At 37.5% G+C, this 16,287-nt stretch overlaps 1 protein-coding gene across 4 annotated transcripts in view; it reads left to right on the plus strand.

Moving 5' to 3' along the window:
- Nucleotides 1-16,287, plus strand: part of LOC308469372 (uncharacterized protein) — a 64,178-nt gene that overhangs the window by 3,540 nt on the left and 44,351 nt on the right. The window contains exon 3 of one of the 4 annotated variants that reach the window (XR_013982101.1): nt 1,938-3,428. The exons of 2 other annotated variants lie outside the window; for them this stretch is intronic. The gene's annotated coding sequence lies outside the window, so the exon portion shown is untranslated. Of the gene's footprint in view, nt 1-1,937; nt 3,429-14,391; nt 14,562-16,287 lie in introns of those variants that run through there. One more of the 4 variants, XR_013982102.1, reaches the window with a different exon arrangement.

Consider the following 16,287-nt stretch of genomic DNA (forward strand, 5'->3'; position numbering starts at 1 on the left):
AGCAAAGATAACAGAGGACCAAATGAGGATATTAAATACAGAAATTTCAATCCAAGAAGTAATTGAGGCAATAAATCAGACTAAGGTAGGGAAATCTCTAAGGCCAGATGGAATAACAGCAAAATATTATAAAAAATGGAGTGAGCAGCTTGTGAACCCTTTGAAAGACACAACAAATGAGATTTTGAAAACGGGATGTTCCTGAAACATGGAAAGAGGCCTATATAACCTTGATACCAAAGCAAGATTCGGATGTGACATTAGTAAAAAGTTATAAGCCGATCTCATTGTTAAATAATGATTATAAATTATTTGCCTTTGTTTTGGCAAATAGAATGAAAAAAATTCTAAAAGAATTTATTCATCATGATCAGGCTGGATTCCTTCCAAGTAGACAAATTAAAGATAATATCAGAAATGTATTGAATATTATAGAGTACCTGGAAGTGAGAAATGAGAAAAAAGCAGCATTAATGTTTACAGATGTGGAAAAATGTTTCTTGGAGCTTCATGAAGAGGGTGATGGAAGAGATGGGATTTGGAGTAAATTGTAATAGGGGAATGCAAGCTGTTCACTCAGCTCAAAATGCAAAAATAATTATAAATCGGGTGATAGCGGATAAATGCAGTATACAAAAAGGAACTAGACAAGGTTGCCCCTTGTCACCGTTGTTGTTTGTTCTGGTACTGGAAGTCTTGACAAGAAAGATAAGATAGAGAAGTAGTAGGAATTAAAATCAGAAAGAATGAACACAAATTAAAAGCATTTGCAGATGACTTGGTAATGTTGGATTGAAAATAAGTGGTTTCCAGCTGTACAGGTTAAAGTTAATGATAGACTAAGATTAAAGATTAAGATTAAAGATGTTTAAAGAAATGGAAATTTGATATTAAGAGGGAAAATTTTAATGTTATATGATACTAAGACCAAGGATTAGGTTTAAAGAAGTTGAAGTTATATATTTTAATATTTTATTAAATTAAAGTTTGGGATTAAAAAAGTGGAAAAGAAACTGCTGGACAAATAATTTGGATTGGAATACAAAAGAGGGAGGTATGAGGAAGTCCAGAAAGTAAGTAATTTAAAAATGGAAATGGAAAAGAGATATTGTTTTTAATTGTTATGTTTTTTGTTTTTTTTATTGTTGAATTTTGTGTTGCTTTTTGTGTGTGTTGTTGTTATTATATGTATTGTGTATGTTTCTTTTTTCTCTTTCTTTATTGTCTAAAACCTTAATAAAAATTATTTTTAAAAAAAAAAAGGAAAAATGTTTCTTGGAGCTTCATGAAGAGGGTGATGGAAGAGATGGGATTTGGAGTAAATTGTAATAGGGGAATGCAAGCTGTTCACTCAGCTCAAAATGCAAAAATAATTATAAATCGGGTGATAGCGGATAAATGCAGTATACAAAAAGAAACTAGACAAGGTTGCCCCTTGTCACCGTTGTTGTTTGTTCTGGTACTGGAAGTCTTGACAAGAAAGATAAGATAGAGAAGTAGTAGGAATTAAAATCAGAAAGAATGAACACAAATTAAAAGCATTTGCAGATGACTTGGTAATAACAGTAGAAGATCCAAAAAATTCTCTCCCAAAAGTAATGAATATAATACAAGAATTTGGTCAAGTGGCAGGATTTAAATTAAATAAAAATAGAAGTAAATTGTTATTAAAAAATATTAAAGAATCGGAAAAGAAAGAAATAACAGAGATGGTAGGGATAGAGGCATATAAAAAAATAAAATATTTAGGAGTTTGGATAACATCAAAAAATAGAAATATTTTTAAAGACAATTATGAAAAAATTGTCAGGAAATTAAAAGAAACTTGGAAACATGGAACAGGATGAAATTTTCTTTAATGGGAAGAATTACAACTATAAAAATGAATGTACTCCCAAGGAAGTTATTTCTTTTCCAAACTGTTCCACTAATAACAGGGAATACGTGCTTCAAAGAATGACAGAGAGAAATATCAAGATTTGTCTGGAATGGGAAAAAGCCAAGGATAAAAAATAAAATATAGATTATATCTGGAACCACAGACACCTTGGTGGATATCACCGCTGGGGGAATATGCTATTAAAAAATTGAATATGAGGACAAATTGGCCAACATATAGACAATTATTGGAAGAGGAACAAGGGAAACTCAGATTAAAATCCTATGAAGACATACGGCAATATGAAGCTGACAGATGGCATTATATTACAACTTAGAAGTATATTTAACTCAGATCAAAAGAAAGGACTTGCAAAAGCGGATTCACAATTTAATGTCACAGTGATACAGAATAACAAGAAATTGTTATCAAAAACATATAATTTTTTATTGGACTGGGAATTGATGGAGGAAGAAGTGAAAGAAACAATGATTAAATCGTCTCAGGATCTCAGACATACTATCTAGAGCAATGGGAGAAACTCTGGCGAGAGGATATACGATTTACTGCCTCATATACAATTAAAGAAAATTTTGTAAAGATGTTCTATAGGTGGTACTTAATGCCAGTTAAGTTGGCAAAGATATATAAATTGAAATCCAACCTCTGTTGGAGATGTGGGGGAGAAATAGGAACAACAGTACATATGTGGTGGACGTGAGAGGAAATTAAGAAATTTTGGATAGTAGTACATGAAGAACTAAAGAAGATGTTGAAAATATAAATAACAAAGAAACCAGAGATAATCTCCTAGGATTGATAGATGAAGAGATGCCATGGGGGGGGGGGAGTTTTTTCTATATGCAAGTACAGCTGCTAGAATAGTGATTGCTACTAGGTGGAAGTCACAAACTATACCCACAAAGGAGGCATGGATTTGTAAACTAAATGAATATTTAATTTTGGCAAAATTTACTGCTATAATAATAAATCAGTTGAATCAAAAATTTAAAAAGGAGTGGAAATGTTTTGATGAATATATGGCAAAATATTGCTCAAAAAATGATACGCTAATATGCCTAGATTAAGGTGTGAAGTACTGGATGGAAAAAAATTAGTAAGGAAAGATAATAAGAATATATAGATGATTTGAGAAGGTTGTAGAATGCAAGGATTTTTGTAAATTGTATAATGTGGAGGAAATCGAGTGGGTGCAGAGGGAAGTGGGAGGAAGGAGAAAATAATAATATGATGGATTGAGGAAATATAAATGTAAATGTATGGGGGGATGGGGAAGAAATGGTGTTGGCTTTGGTACATCTGTATTGTAGTATGTGGAAACCAATAATAATAATAATAATAAATAAATAAAATTTAAACAGATGTGAAAGAAAGAGGCAGATTCTCACTTCCAAACTCAAAATTGTATTATAAAGCAGCATCCCTAATTTGGATACGAGATTGGATCAAGCTAGAAAGGGAGGAAATAACAGACTTGGAAGGACATGATAATAGGTTTGGATGGCATGCCTACCTCTGGTATGGAAAAGCAAAAACACCTTGGTGGCTATCACCTATTGAATTTCTACCACTTAAAACATTGGGGGGGAAAGGTGAGTGGCCAACATACAGAGAATGGCTGGTTGAATAAGAGGGAAAGTTAAAATTGAAAGAATATGATGAAATAAAAGAACATCTTCAGAGCTGGCTGTATCACAGAAAATTTAAGGATATATTTAAAGAGGATAATAAGAAAAGCTTTTCATATTCAGTTTCCAAATTCCAAAAGGGAAGGGAGAGAAGAAAATACAAAATTATTAAAAAAAGGCATACAACATTCTTTTGGAGTGGGAAACCAAAGATGAAGAAGTAAAATCGGTAATGATTAAATGGGCGAAAGATATAGGCCATAATTTGAGGATTGGATAAAACTGTGGAAAGTAAATTTAAAATTTACAGATTGTATATTATTGAGATAGAACTATATGAAAATGATGTATAGATGGTATCTATCACTGGTCAAAGTAGCAAAAATGTATAAAAATGAAAAGAAAGGAAGGTACATTTTATCATATGTGTGGGATTGTAAAAAAGTAAAAGTCTGGGAGGGGGCAAGTTCAGGAGGTCTGCAGCTCTGTTCTTCCTTTGCATCCAGGCTCTTCTTCCTCTTTGGAGAAGGGGGGAGGGCATGCCCAGAATGCCCCTTCCAATGTAGGAGCCCCTGCCAGACTGTCCTTTCCCCCTGCCAGCTCCTCCTCCAGATCAGATCAGGTATCCAGCCCAGAGCCTCAGGGGAAGCCTCTCTGGGCAGGGGCCACGCCTGGGGCTCCTCCGCGGAGAAAAGAGGAGAGCAAGAGGGCTGAGCTGGCTGCACTGGGCTTGCCAGGGTTCATGGGAACGGAGCTGTCTTCCTTGAGAGGAGAGGGTGGAAAGCCGCCTTAAGGATCCCAAGATCTTGTCCTTAAGGGGATGAGGCAATGCAGTGGGGAGAAGAAGAGGGCTCTGGGTGGCAGGTCTGCAAACGTTTCTCACTCTGATCCCAGAGTGAGCTTTCAATGATGTTCCCCATCCTGGAGTTTCTCTGCAGCTGCTGCTATTAGAAAACAAGCCCATAGCCTTTTGAGTCACCAGGTTGCCCATCCCTTCCCAAAGGAGAAACACCATCTGGTTGAAGATGGAGTAAGCAGCAGAAACTGAGAGCTCCTGGAGAAAATATTTTAAAAGACGGATTTCTCACTCTGAAGAACAAGTATCATGAAGCAAAGAATACAGGTCAGTCCTTAAGAACTTTTCAAGCAGGAATGTAACCTGGAGTAGTGAAAAAATAAGCACTACTACTTAATTTTTGGGCTAGATGCCAGGCCTGGTCCGGACGCCAAACTTACCGGCTGGAAAAGAATCTAAAGCAAAGGGCTTGTGAATGTTTCTGTTTGTTACTGAGCAGCTGCTTGAAGTCACAGGACTCTGTTTACATTCCAGAGGCCTTGCAGGCTGTTGGAAGTCTCACGGAGGCAGGAGACGGATGTGATGTTTCCTGGTTTCCTGTTTCCTTTGTTCCTTTGTTCAGTTGCTCTCTGCTCTCACAGGAAGAGGATGTATATTTCTTTGCTGTCTGCGTAGTAAGAAATAAAGCATAACAATGTAGCCCAAACCTCTCGTCTCTTTCCTGTGCTGGAAACTCTGCTGAACTGAACGTGCCTTGGAGCCTCATCAAAGGCTCATGTCATTAATTATTTGTCGGGAGGGCGATTCCAAAGGACTCGGAGGAAGATGAGCGTTATCAGCTTGGCCGAGCGGAGATCCCGACAGTGAAGACAAAAAATGGACAATTAGAAATTATTGGACATCTTAAGTTTAAATAGTAGAAGGAAAAAAGAAAGGATCAATACCCAGGACAGCAAAATATTTGGAAATCTTGCAGTAAATAATTGGATATAATTAATTGCTGTTACTTCTGGTTTCCAGGCCTGAAGCCTGATTGCGTCTTGGGGACTAGATTTAATTGAAGCAGAAAGGAATAGACAAGAGGAAGATTTTGGTAGTATTTACTCTCCCCCCCCCCCCGCCATTGCAGATGTAATCTCAAATGTGCCAAGCTATTTTCTAAGGGGTTTCCCCAAGCTACGGACAAGCTGCCAAAGACAGTGGAGTGAAGGGGAGAACCCCAGCACATTAAGATAATTTTGAGGACTGAAAGAGGAAAAGAGGGACAAATGGTGGAGCTTGAAAGGAGGGGTAGTGAGTGACGGAAGGCCCTCCTAAAGAGGAAATGGTGAAGGGGAAACTGCTGTCTCATGCTGCTTGAATGACTGTCTGAGAGGCAACGCCCAAGAAGGAGGGGGAGGAGTGAAGCAAGTAAAGTAAACAAGCTGCCAATAGAAGACAGCGACACCAGCTGGAGAACGAATTAACTGCAGGAACACAGAAATAAGTTCATGTTTTTGACTTCCTGTTTTACCACTACCATTTGAAGGAGCGCAGAATCAACTTTCCAGAGAGGTCCTGAGCTTTGTGAGGCAAAAAGAGATTACGCTAGGGCAAAAGCGAACCTTGTAACCTGAGGAGGTAAATCCTCAGGCTTGGGAGGCTGGCTGCGTTCAGAGGCATCTCTCCTGTGTGCACACCGGACCTGTCGGTGTTCGGCAAGGAGGCAGGATTGAAGACGCGAACTCTAGGATCCATTCTGACCTGCAAAGCGATACCACAGGCTCCGAAAGGGGAAGCGGTAAAGTATTCTGAGGCTTAAGATTAAACCCCACACCCCAAAACAAGAGAAAAAGTGGAAAAGAAGCAAAAGAATAAGGAGGTACAGGGGAGAGTTCTAACAATTTGGGAGCAAAGGAATTCCTGATGCTGGTGGAGAAAATGACGCAAGGGAAAAAATCGGTATGAGTAAGCCAGCGTTTTAAAAAGAAAGTCCAAGAAGGAAAAGAGTCTCAGCTCCTAGAAGGGCTAAGAGACAAGATAAAGCTGAACAAATAAATTTAATTGGGAGATATAGGACCATGTTTCAAATACCTGTGAAATTCAGTACATTTGTGAGGAACTCAGAACTTTGTACGTACTGTTAAGGTGCTTTTGGGAATACCAGGTTGGAAACACCATTGAATGTAAAGACCCATCATAATACTGTAACAACATTGTAACAACACGGCTACTGGACGTTACTGAAGGTTTTGGATTGCAGAGAGCTTAGAGACATTGTTTGCACTTTACTTCTCAACGTTTACAAATATCAGCCTTGAGTGATTTGAGACTTTTTGCAGCCTTCCCTACGTGGCAACAGAGGGGGAATTAGAACTGCTACTTCTTCTCTCCTGTTGTTTGCGACTCGTGATGCTGTGTAGAACGATGGAGCTGATTGTGAACTGAATAGGAGGGGGGACTGAGGTCTGGGGAAACCCAAGGTGTTGATATAAACGGAACACAATCGGACAGATATCGAATATATGAGGTATTTGATTGTATATTTCTTTGAGTTAAGTTGCTCTTTAAGAGAGGAAATTTAGACTATCATTGTGTATGATTGTGTGTGATAAAAGGAAGTAGGAGAGATAGAGACACCTTGTGGTGAATGAGGGACTAGCAGAGAAAATAAGTGTCTTGGCAAACAGGGTAAAATAACCCCCCAGCGGAAGTTCGTGGAACTGCATCTTGAAAAATTATTTAATAATTAAAGAAACATGAGTAAGACAGCAAAAATAACAACAACAGGAGAGAGGAGGACACCAAAAGCTGAGATAGAAGGGGAGGGAGATTTTGCAAAAATATTGGCAGAAATAAGAGGAATCAGGAGAGAAGTAAAGGAAAGTGAAAAAAATATTGGGGAAATGTTATTGGAAGTGGCTTCAGATTTATCAGAACAAATGAAGGAATTGAAAGTAAAAATACAAACAGTAGAGGAACAATCAAAAAAATGCAAAAAGAAATGAGGGAAAATAAAGAAGGGGAAAGAATGAAAGGGCAAATGGAAGAACTTTAAAAAACACAAGAAAATGCATTAGACAGTCCAGCCTTTCTTGAAATGAACCAAAAAGCACAGAACTTGAAATTTCAGGGACTTGCAGAGAAAGATGGGTTGAATGTGAGAGAAAGATTTATCATAGAAATTGCTAAAGTATTAGAAATTAGGGAGGAGGATTTAGCCAAATGGAGGACATAGATGATGCCTTCCTGGAACAGATGGCCAAGCATGCAAAAGGAAGGGAGATAGTAGTAATGGGGGACTTCAATTACCCGGAGATTTGTTGGATGTCAAACTCAGCCAAGAGCATAAGGTCAAACAGATTCCTCACTGGCCTTGCAGACAACTTCATTGTCCAGAAAGTGGGAGAAGCAACAAGAGGAACAGCCATTTTAGATCTGGTCCTAACCAATGTGGATGACCTGGTTAGTAGGGTAGAAGTGGAAGGATCATTAGGCGCGAGTGATCATGCTCTTCTGAAGTTTACTATACAGCGGAAAGGAGCAGCCAAGCATACTAGGACTCAATTTCTTGACTTTAAGAAAGCCGACTTCATAAAACTTAGGGAAGTGCTGGGTGAGATCCCATGGACAGTAATACTAAAAGGAAAGGGAGTTCATGATGGCTGGGAGTTTGTTAAGAGGGAGATAGTAAAAGCACAACTTCAGGCAATACCAATGAGACGGAAACATGGAAGGTGCCTAAAGAAGCCAGGGTGGCTATCTAAAGAACTTTTAACTGAGTTAAGATTTAAAAAGGATGTGTACAAAAATGGAAAAGGGGGGAAACCACCAAAGAGGAATTCAAACAAATAGCCAGCACGTGTAGACACAGAGTCAGAAAAGCTAAAGCACAGAATGAACTCAGGCTTGCTAGAGAGATTAAAAGCAACAAAAAAGGCTTTTATGGGTATGTTCGTAGCAAAAGGAAGAACAAAGAAACAGTGGGGTCACTCAGAGGAGAAGATGGTGAAATGCAAACAGGGGACACAGAAAGGGCTGAACTCCTCAATGCCTTCTTTACCTCAGTCTTCTCCGATAAAGAAAACAATGCCCGGCCTGAAGAATTTGGAGCAAATGATTCAGCAGAGGAAACACAGCCCAGAATAACTAAGGAGATAGTACAAGAATACTTGGCTAGTTTAGATGTATTCAAGTCTCCAGGGCCAGATGAATTGCATCCAAGAGTATTAAAAGAACTGGCAGATGTGATCTCAGAACCACTGGCAGTCATCTTTGAGAATTCCTGGAGAACAGGAGAAGTCCCGGCAGACTGGAGGAGGGCAAATGTTGCAGAGGCAAAGTTCATTGGCAAAAGAAGAACTTTCTACTAAAGGTTTTTCAGCTTCGTTACAGAAAAAAGCTTCAGGAGACTTCACAGATGTGAAAGTTAGAAAATGAAAGTAAGAAAGAGAAGAACCAGTGTTTTCCAGTATTTTCCGGTTTCTGCCCTCAAGATTTTAGCCATGACATTTTGTCCCACTGCCAGAAAAACATCTTTAGCTCCCTAGTTTCTGTGGCAACACTTTGGTTCAAGTTTCCATCACAGAATCATAGAATGGGAGAGTTGGAAGTGTGGGGATGTTTAGGGAGGCAGGAGAAGGATATATTGTTTACTAATATCATTCCTAACTTGCATTAGCAAGTTCTATAACTTAGCAGAGTTCCAAACATTCCCCTTTTTAAATTTGCACGGTGGTTACCTTGTTGCAGGCTTGCTTAAGCCTCTTGAAATATAGGATTCCTGGTAAGAGCCCTTCTATTCCCTCATAAAAAGACACGATGCAATCTTGTTATAGTAAATATAGTAAATCTAAAAGTAGTTTACTCACTCATTCAGTTCACAGATGCATCCCTGAAGGCAGACTTAGGTTACAAAAGTGTCTAACTATATGAACTATCCCATAATGGAGTTAGTCCCAAGTAACCGCAACTGAGCTGTCACTTCTCCTAACATATAGAGACAAAATGGAGAAAAAGAGCAGAACATGAAGGACATGTGCTCCTCTACCCAGAATAGGCCACACCTACTTCAAGTCACATGCAGTGGAAGTCTGTCCCAGAGTGCTACAAAACATCCCCAAACATGTCCACTGTAGGAATGTTGTACTTGACTGCTATAAGTTTCACATCCCACAGGAAGGGAGCCTGGGTGTCATCTGGTCCTGCCCCCTGCAAGTCAGGAATCTCAGGAATCCTTTCAAGAAGAGTGACTAGTGGGGTGCCACAGGGTTCTGTCTTGGGCCCGGTCTTATTCAACATCTTTATCAACGACTTGGATGATGGACTCAAGGGCATCCTGATCAAATTTGCAGATGACACCAAACTGGGAGGGGTGGCTAACACCCCAGAGGACAGGATCACACTTCAAAACGACCTTGACAGATTAGAGAACTGGGCAAAAAAAACCAAGATGAATTTTAACAGGGAGAAATGTAAAGTATTGCACTTGGGCAAAAAAAATGAGAGGCACAAATACAAGATGGGGGACACCTGGCTTGAGAGCAGTACATGTGAAAAGGATCTAGGAGTCTTGGTTGACCACAAACTTGACATGAGCCAACAGTGTGACGCGGCAGCTAAAAAAGCCAATGCAATTCTGGGCCTCATCAATAGGAGTATAGCATCTAGATCAAGGGAAGTAATAGTGCCACTGTATTCTGCTCTGGTCAGACCTCACCTGGAGTACTGTGTCCAGTTCTGGGCACCACAGTTCAAGAAGGACACTGACAAACTGGAACGTGTCCAGAGGAGGGCAACCAAAATGGGAGCTGGGCATGTTTAGCCTGGAGAAGAGGAGGTTAAGGGGTGATATGATAGCCATGTTCAAATATATAAAAGGATGTCACATAGAGGAGGGAGAAAGGTTGTTTTCTGCTGCTCCAGAGAAGCGGACACGCAGCAATGGATCCAAACTACAAGAAAGAAGATTCCACCTAAACATTAGGAAGAACTTCCTGACAGTAAGAGCTGTTCGACAGTGGAATTTGCTGCCAAGGAGTGTGGTGGAGTCTCCTTCTTTGGAGGTCTTTAAGCAGAGGCTTGACAACCATATGTCAGGAGTGCTCTGATGGTGTTTCCTGCTTGGCAGGGGGTTGGACTCGATGGCCCTTGTGGTCTCTTCCAACTCTATGATTCTATGATTACATGGTGATTAATGTTTTCAGAATAAAAGTCACCTCGGTCCAGGCAAGTCAAAAAAAATACCCTAGAGATTGTTTAGCAATCTTTAACTCACCAGAAGTGAGGAATACTATTCTGAGGAAGAGCCGAGAAAAACAATTGATTATAGATGGGAAAATTTTGGTGTTTAAGGATATTCCCAATCGTTTTTTACACAAAAGAAATGTTTACAAAGAATTGACCAAAAAATTAACAGCTAACAAAATAAGGTTCCAATGGGAGTATCCAGAAGGTGTGTCATTTTACTATAAAGACAGTAAATTTAAAATTAAGACAGTACAAGAAATGCAGAAATTTGGAAGAAGATATAAGGAGTTGGAGGGAGGGGAACAGGAAAGTGAAGAGGATAAACAAGAACAAGAGGGAGAAGAGGGAGATATTTAAGTGTAAACAATAAAATAAAATTGTTTTTAATTAAATCAAAATGACAATTAAAATTATATCATGGAATGTTAATGGCATGAATAATAAAGCCAAAAGAAATAAAATTGAATGAGTTATTTTTTAAAAAGTAGACATAATCTGTTTACAAGAAACACACATAACACAGAAACACAATAGAGTTTTAAAGAATAAAAAAATTGGGGAATGTATTTATTTCCTCAGATGTGCAAAAGAAGAGAGGAGTTATATATGTAAAAAATAAATACTGTGCACAACAAATATTTAAAGATAATGAAGGAAGAGTAATAGGAATACAAGTACAATAGAAGGAGAAAAAATAATCATAGTGGGCATATATGTGCCAAACGAAAAGAAAGCAGACTTTTACAAAAAAATTAGAGGAAATATTGATGGACTACATAGACTATAATACTATATTGTTGGGAGACTTCAACGGGGTAATCTCCACTGAACTGGATAGATCAATAAGAAGAGTGAAATCAGACCAGGGGGAATTACCACATTCTTTTATAGAATAATGAATTAGTGAACATATGGAGACTAAAAAACCCATTAACAAAACAATTCACATATTATGCAGAACCAAATCAAAGCTGGAACTGGATAGATCAAATCTGGCTATCAAAAGAACTAACTACAAGAGTGGTGAAAGCTGAAATTTTACCAAAGACATTATCAGATCATAATGTTACTGCAATGGAATGGAAGACTAAAGACCCAACAGCTAGGAGGTGGAGAATAAATGACAATTTGTTAGACAGTACAGAAATATTAGAAAGAATTAAAAAAAATCTAAGTACATACTTTGAATTAAACCAAAATAAAGGTACAGACATAAATGTAGTCTGGGATGCAAGCAAAGCAGTTATGTGAGGATTCTTCCTGCAACAGAATTGTATCCAAAAGAGGGAAAGGGTAAAGAATAAAGTAGAAATATTAAATAAAATAAAAGATATAGAAAACCCGGTGGTTAGGAAACCAGAGGACCCAGAGCTAAAACAAGCAAGTAAATTGCTGCAAATGAAACTATCTATGATTATAAATCAGGAGGTGGAATGGAAAATTAAACTACTAAAACAGCAAAATTTTGAATCAGCAAACAAAACTGGAAAATGGTTAGCTTGGCAACTAAAGAAAAAACAAGGATAGAGGATCATAAATACAATAAAAGACAATAATGAAATAATAGATAATCCCAAAGAAATAAGGAAAGTTTTCCTTAAATTTTACAAAGAACTATATAAAGCACCCAAAGAAAATGAGGAGAAGATAAGAACTTATATAGGAAAACATAAACTGAGGGCAATTTCCCAAGAAAGAAGCGAACAACTAGAAAAACCAATATCAGAAGAAGAGATTATAGATGCAATTAAACAAGGAAAGAATGGGAAGGCCCCAGGGCCGGATGGCATACCAATTAAATATTATAAGAAATTAAGTCAACAATTAGTCTGCTCACCAAAGGAAGTAATGAATAATATAATGGAAAAAGGGCAGATTCCCAACACATGGGAAGAAGCATTTATTTCCCTAATAACAAAACAAGGATCTCACAAACGTAAAAAACTTTAGACCAATATCATTGCTTAACAACGACTATAAACTGCAAACATACTAGCGCAGAGATTAAAAAACGTTATGACTTTACATATACACTCAGATCAGGCAGGCTTTTTACCAGGATGGCAGTTAAAAGACAATATATGAAACATAGTAAATATAATTGAATATTTAGAAACAAAAATAAATAAGCAGGCTGCACTAATCTTCATAGACGCGGAAAAGGCGTTTGATAACGTGGTTTTTTATGAAACACAACTTAGAAATGATGGGTCTGGGAACAAAGTTTTTAAGTATAGAGGCAATTTATAAAGATCAGAATGCAAAACTTATAACAAATAATGGATTAACAGAGAACTTCCATATTACAAAGGGCACAAGACAGGGCTGCCCATTGTCGCCCCTATTATTTACGTATATCAATACTGGAAGTATTACTTCAAAACATAAGAGAAACAGGGAAAATTACAGGAATAAAATGTGGAGAAAAGGAATACAAGGTTAAAGCTTTTGCTGATGACATAGTCCTGACATTACAAGAACCTCAAACTTTGACAGTATAAGCATTAAAAGTAATAGAAGAATTTAGAGGGATGGCAGGATTTAAAATTAATAAAAGTAAAACAAAAATGATGGTAAAAAACATTAATGAGGAACAATTAGACCAATTACAAAGCAAAACAGAAATAAAATATCTGGGTGTTTGGTTCTCCCTGAAAAATACAAACCTATTTAAGGATAATTATAAAACAACATGGAAAGAAGTAAAAACAAAATTGGAAATATGGGACAGACTGAAACTATCCTTCTGTGGAAGGATAGCAGCTATTAAGATGAGTGTCCTACCGAAGATGCTCTTTTTATTTCAAACTATTCCAATTAAAACAGGACAAGGCCAATTCAATGAGTGGCAAAAAGTGATTTCTAGGTTTGTATGGCAGGGGGAAAAGCCTCGAATAAAATTCAAACTTTTAACGGATAAAAAGGAAAGAGGCTCTTCATTACCGGTCCTCAAAATATATTATGAAGCTGCATGTATAACATGGTTAAAAGAATGGTTCAGCTTGGAAAATACGGACATATTAGATCTGGAGGGGTTCGGAAACAGATACCGGTAGCATGCATACGTTTGGTATGACAAGGTCAGAGTACATCGGGACTTTTAAAATCACATCATAAAAAGACCACAATTTGAAGTCTGGATAAGATATAAAGGAAGACACCGTGGTGGCTGTCACCCCAAGAGGCATTTTCACTGAAAAGACTAAATATGAAAGGAAAATGGTTGACCTATAGAGACATGTTACTGGAAGAGAATATTGTAATTAAGTTCAAACCTTATGAGGAATTAAAAGACAAATTATCAAGTTGGATGGAATACCGTCAAATGAATGACATCTTCTCAAAAGATAAGAAAGCAAGAGGGTATGAACAATCAATACTAGAAACTGCAATACTACAAAATAACAAAAAAAAACACTATCTAAGGTCTATGAGTATTTACTAGAATGGCACACAAAAGATGAAGAAATCAAAAGTGTCATGATTAAGTGGACAATAGATGTAGGCCACAACATTGAGTATGAAAAGTGGATAAAATTATGGAACACTACAATAGATGAGTGGTAGTACAAGGTTGTGGAGTATGCAGAAATAGCCAAACTAACAGCAAAAATTTGACATAACATATCAAAAAGAATGGGCAAAATTAGAGAAGACGATCTGAAATAGGGAAACCAGTAGAGCTAAAATAAACCTCACAACGGGAAAACAAAAGAAATTTATTGGATAATAATATCAAAATGAATTAAAAATGTATATTAGGAATATTGTTGAACAATATTTGTAAATGAATATAGACAAACAAAAAGAATTGTATATATAGATTTATTTGTTTACAGATATTTTATGGAAAAAAATGAAGAAGAAATGGACAAAGACAATGGGAAAAGTTAAAGACGACATAAAAAAGCAGGAAGGAGGAAGGAGGAAGTCAGCTCGGGAGAGCAAGAACAAATGTGAAACATAATGTATGTGTATGTATAGTATGTAACTAAAAATTCAATAAAGATCATCTAAAAAAGAAGAAGAAAAGAAACACCATCTTGTTTCCATTGCAGAATGCTTTATTTACATTAAACTTAAAATTTTCACAGTGTGTAGGTAAAACTGGAACTCCCTCACGCAGGAGACAGGGATTGGAGAGGCTTTTCTAAAGGGAAATAAGACAATCTATACGGAACACATGGCAAGCATGATTGTGAATAATACTCTCTTAGAAAAATGTAAGATACAGAAAGGGACATTTGTCTATGTATTATCAAGAAGAACAAGGAAAACTCCAGATATAAAAGGAGGTGAGGGTGGGGCAACAAAATGACAGACTGAAGTCCTCTGCATATGATGTGGTATTATCTTTAGGGGAACCTCTTAGTAGTGTATTAGAAGCAATAAGGCTGCTTGGAAATGCTGCAAGGTTTTTAAAATAAATAGAGGGGAAACTAAGGTGTTAGTGAAAAGCATGGATGCACAGTCAAAAAATGAATTACAGAGAGTGAGTGGATTGGTGATAAAGTAAAATATATTGGAGTATGGTTAACAGCATAAACAACAACAACAACCCTGATATAGTTCAAGATAATTCTATTAAAATCATTAACTTCAAAATAATATATATATATCAGTCCATAACTAAGAAGTAGTCAAAGTAATGGATTGCTGGTGGGGAACACCACGACGCCTTTCAATGGATGATGTCCAAGATAGTATAGCTTCGTCAGCTGATGATGAAATTGAATACATTACATACAATGAATGACAACAAAAATAATACTGAGCAACCTGCAAATTAAATAATGAATAAATAATAAATGAGGAATACATACCAAATAATTTTAGATGGAATATACATACAGTTGGGTGGCTTGTAATGGAGGCACCCCTAGTTGAACACTTTATCAAATATCATCATTCAGACACAGATTTATACACGGTTCTTTGGTTCAAGCAGAGAAAACGTGGGATTAGGAAAGATTACAAGAGGTTACTGTGACAAGAAACTAGGTTGATTTATTTATTCAAATCCACACATCCGGGGGTTTGAATTCAGAGCTAGATTTCAACTGTTTTATTTAAAGTCTGTAACTTTATGGTTTCAGCTTGCGTTGTGATGCTAGATTTGATACTCTGTACCTTTACATTTTCTTGCATTGGCCTTAAATATTTGTTATTTCCCACACCCGAGGATAACCTTATAAGTTCTATACATCTGTTTTATCAGTATCAGTTAGCTACACTGGTTAGTGTGCTCTGATCCACAAGTATTACATTTATGTTCCGATAGAGTTATTGCTTTATTGTTTGGCGCCCAGCCATGCTTCCCTGCGAGCCTCTGCAGCTTCTGTTTATTCAATGTGGCTTTGGAGCGGTCGTAAAGCAATTAGCAGAATTACACAGCGGCGTGTGTCGAAAGATCAGTAAACAAGTCCCACACGTTTCTTCTGTCCTAATATCCCTTTATTTGCACAAAAGTAGTGTATTTACAATCCATAACGGCCATCAGATTCAAGCTGCATTTTCTCTGCGTCCTTCTCTCTCAGTGCAGCGACGCAACAACCTGCTTTCGCTTTCCACTCAGCTCACAGCATTCCAAGCTGCTTTCGTCACGTCCTGGCTTACTTCCCTTGTAAGCGCCTCCTCTCAGCCTCGAGACATAGGTTAACCCTTCACTACACCCAAACCCCCTCTTGTCTCACGCCTGAGGGGAGAATCAACCCTTGGTCGTCCCAAACCCAAAC

Source organism: Podarcis pityusensis, assembly GCF_964106645.2.
Source record: "Podarcis pityusensis genome assembly, chromosome: 2".
Taxonomy (NCBI): domain Eukaryota; kingdom Metazoa; phylum Chordata; class Lepidosauria; order Squamata; family Lacertidae; genus Podarcis; species Podarcis pityusensis.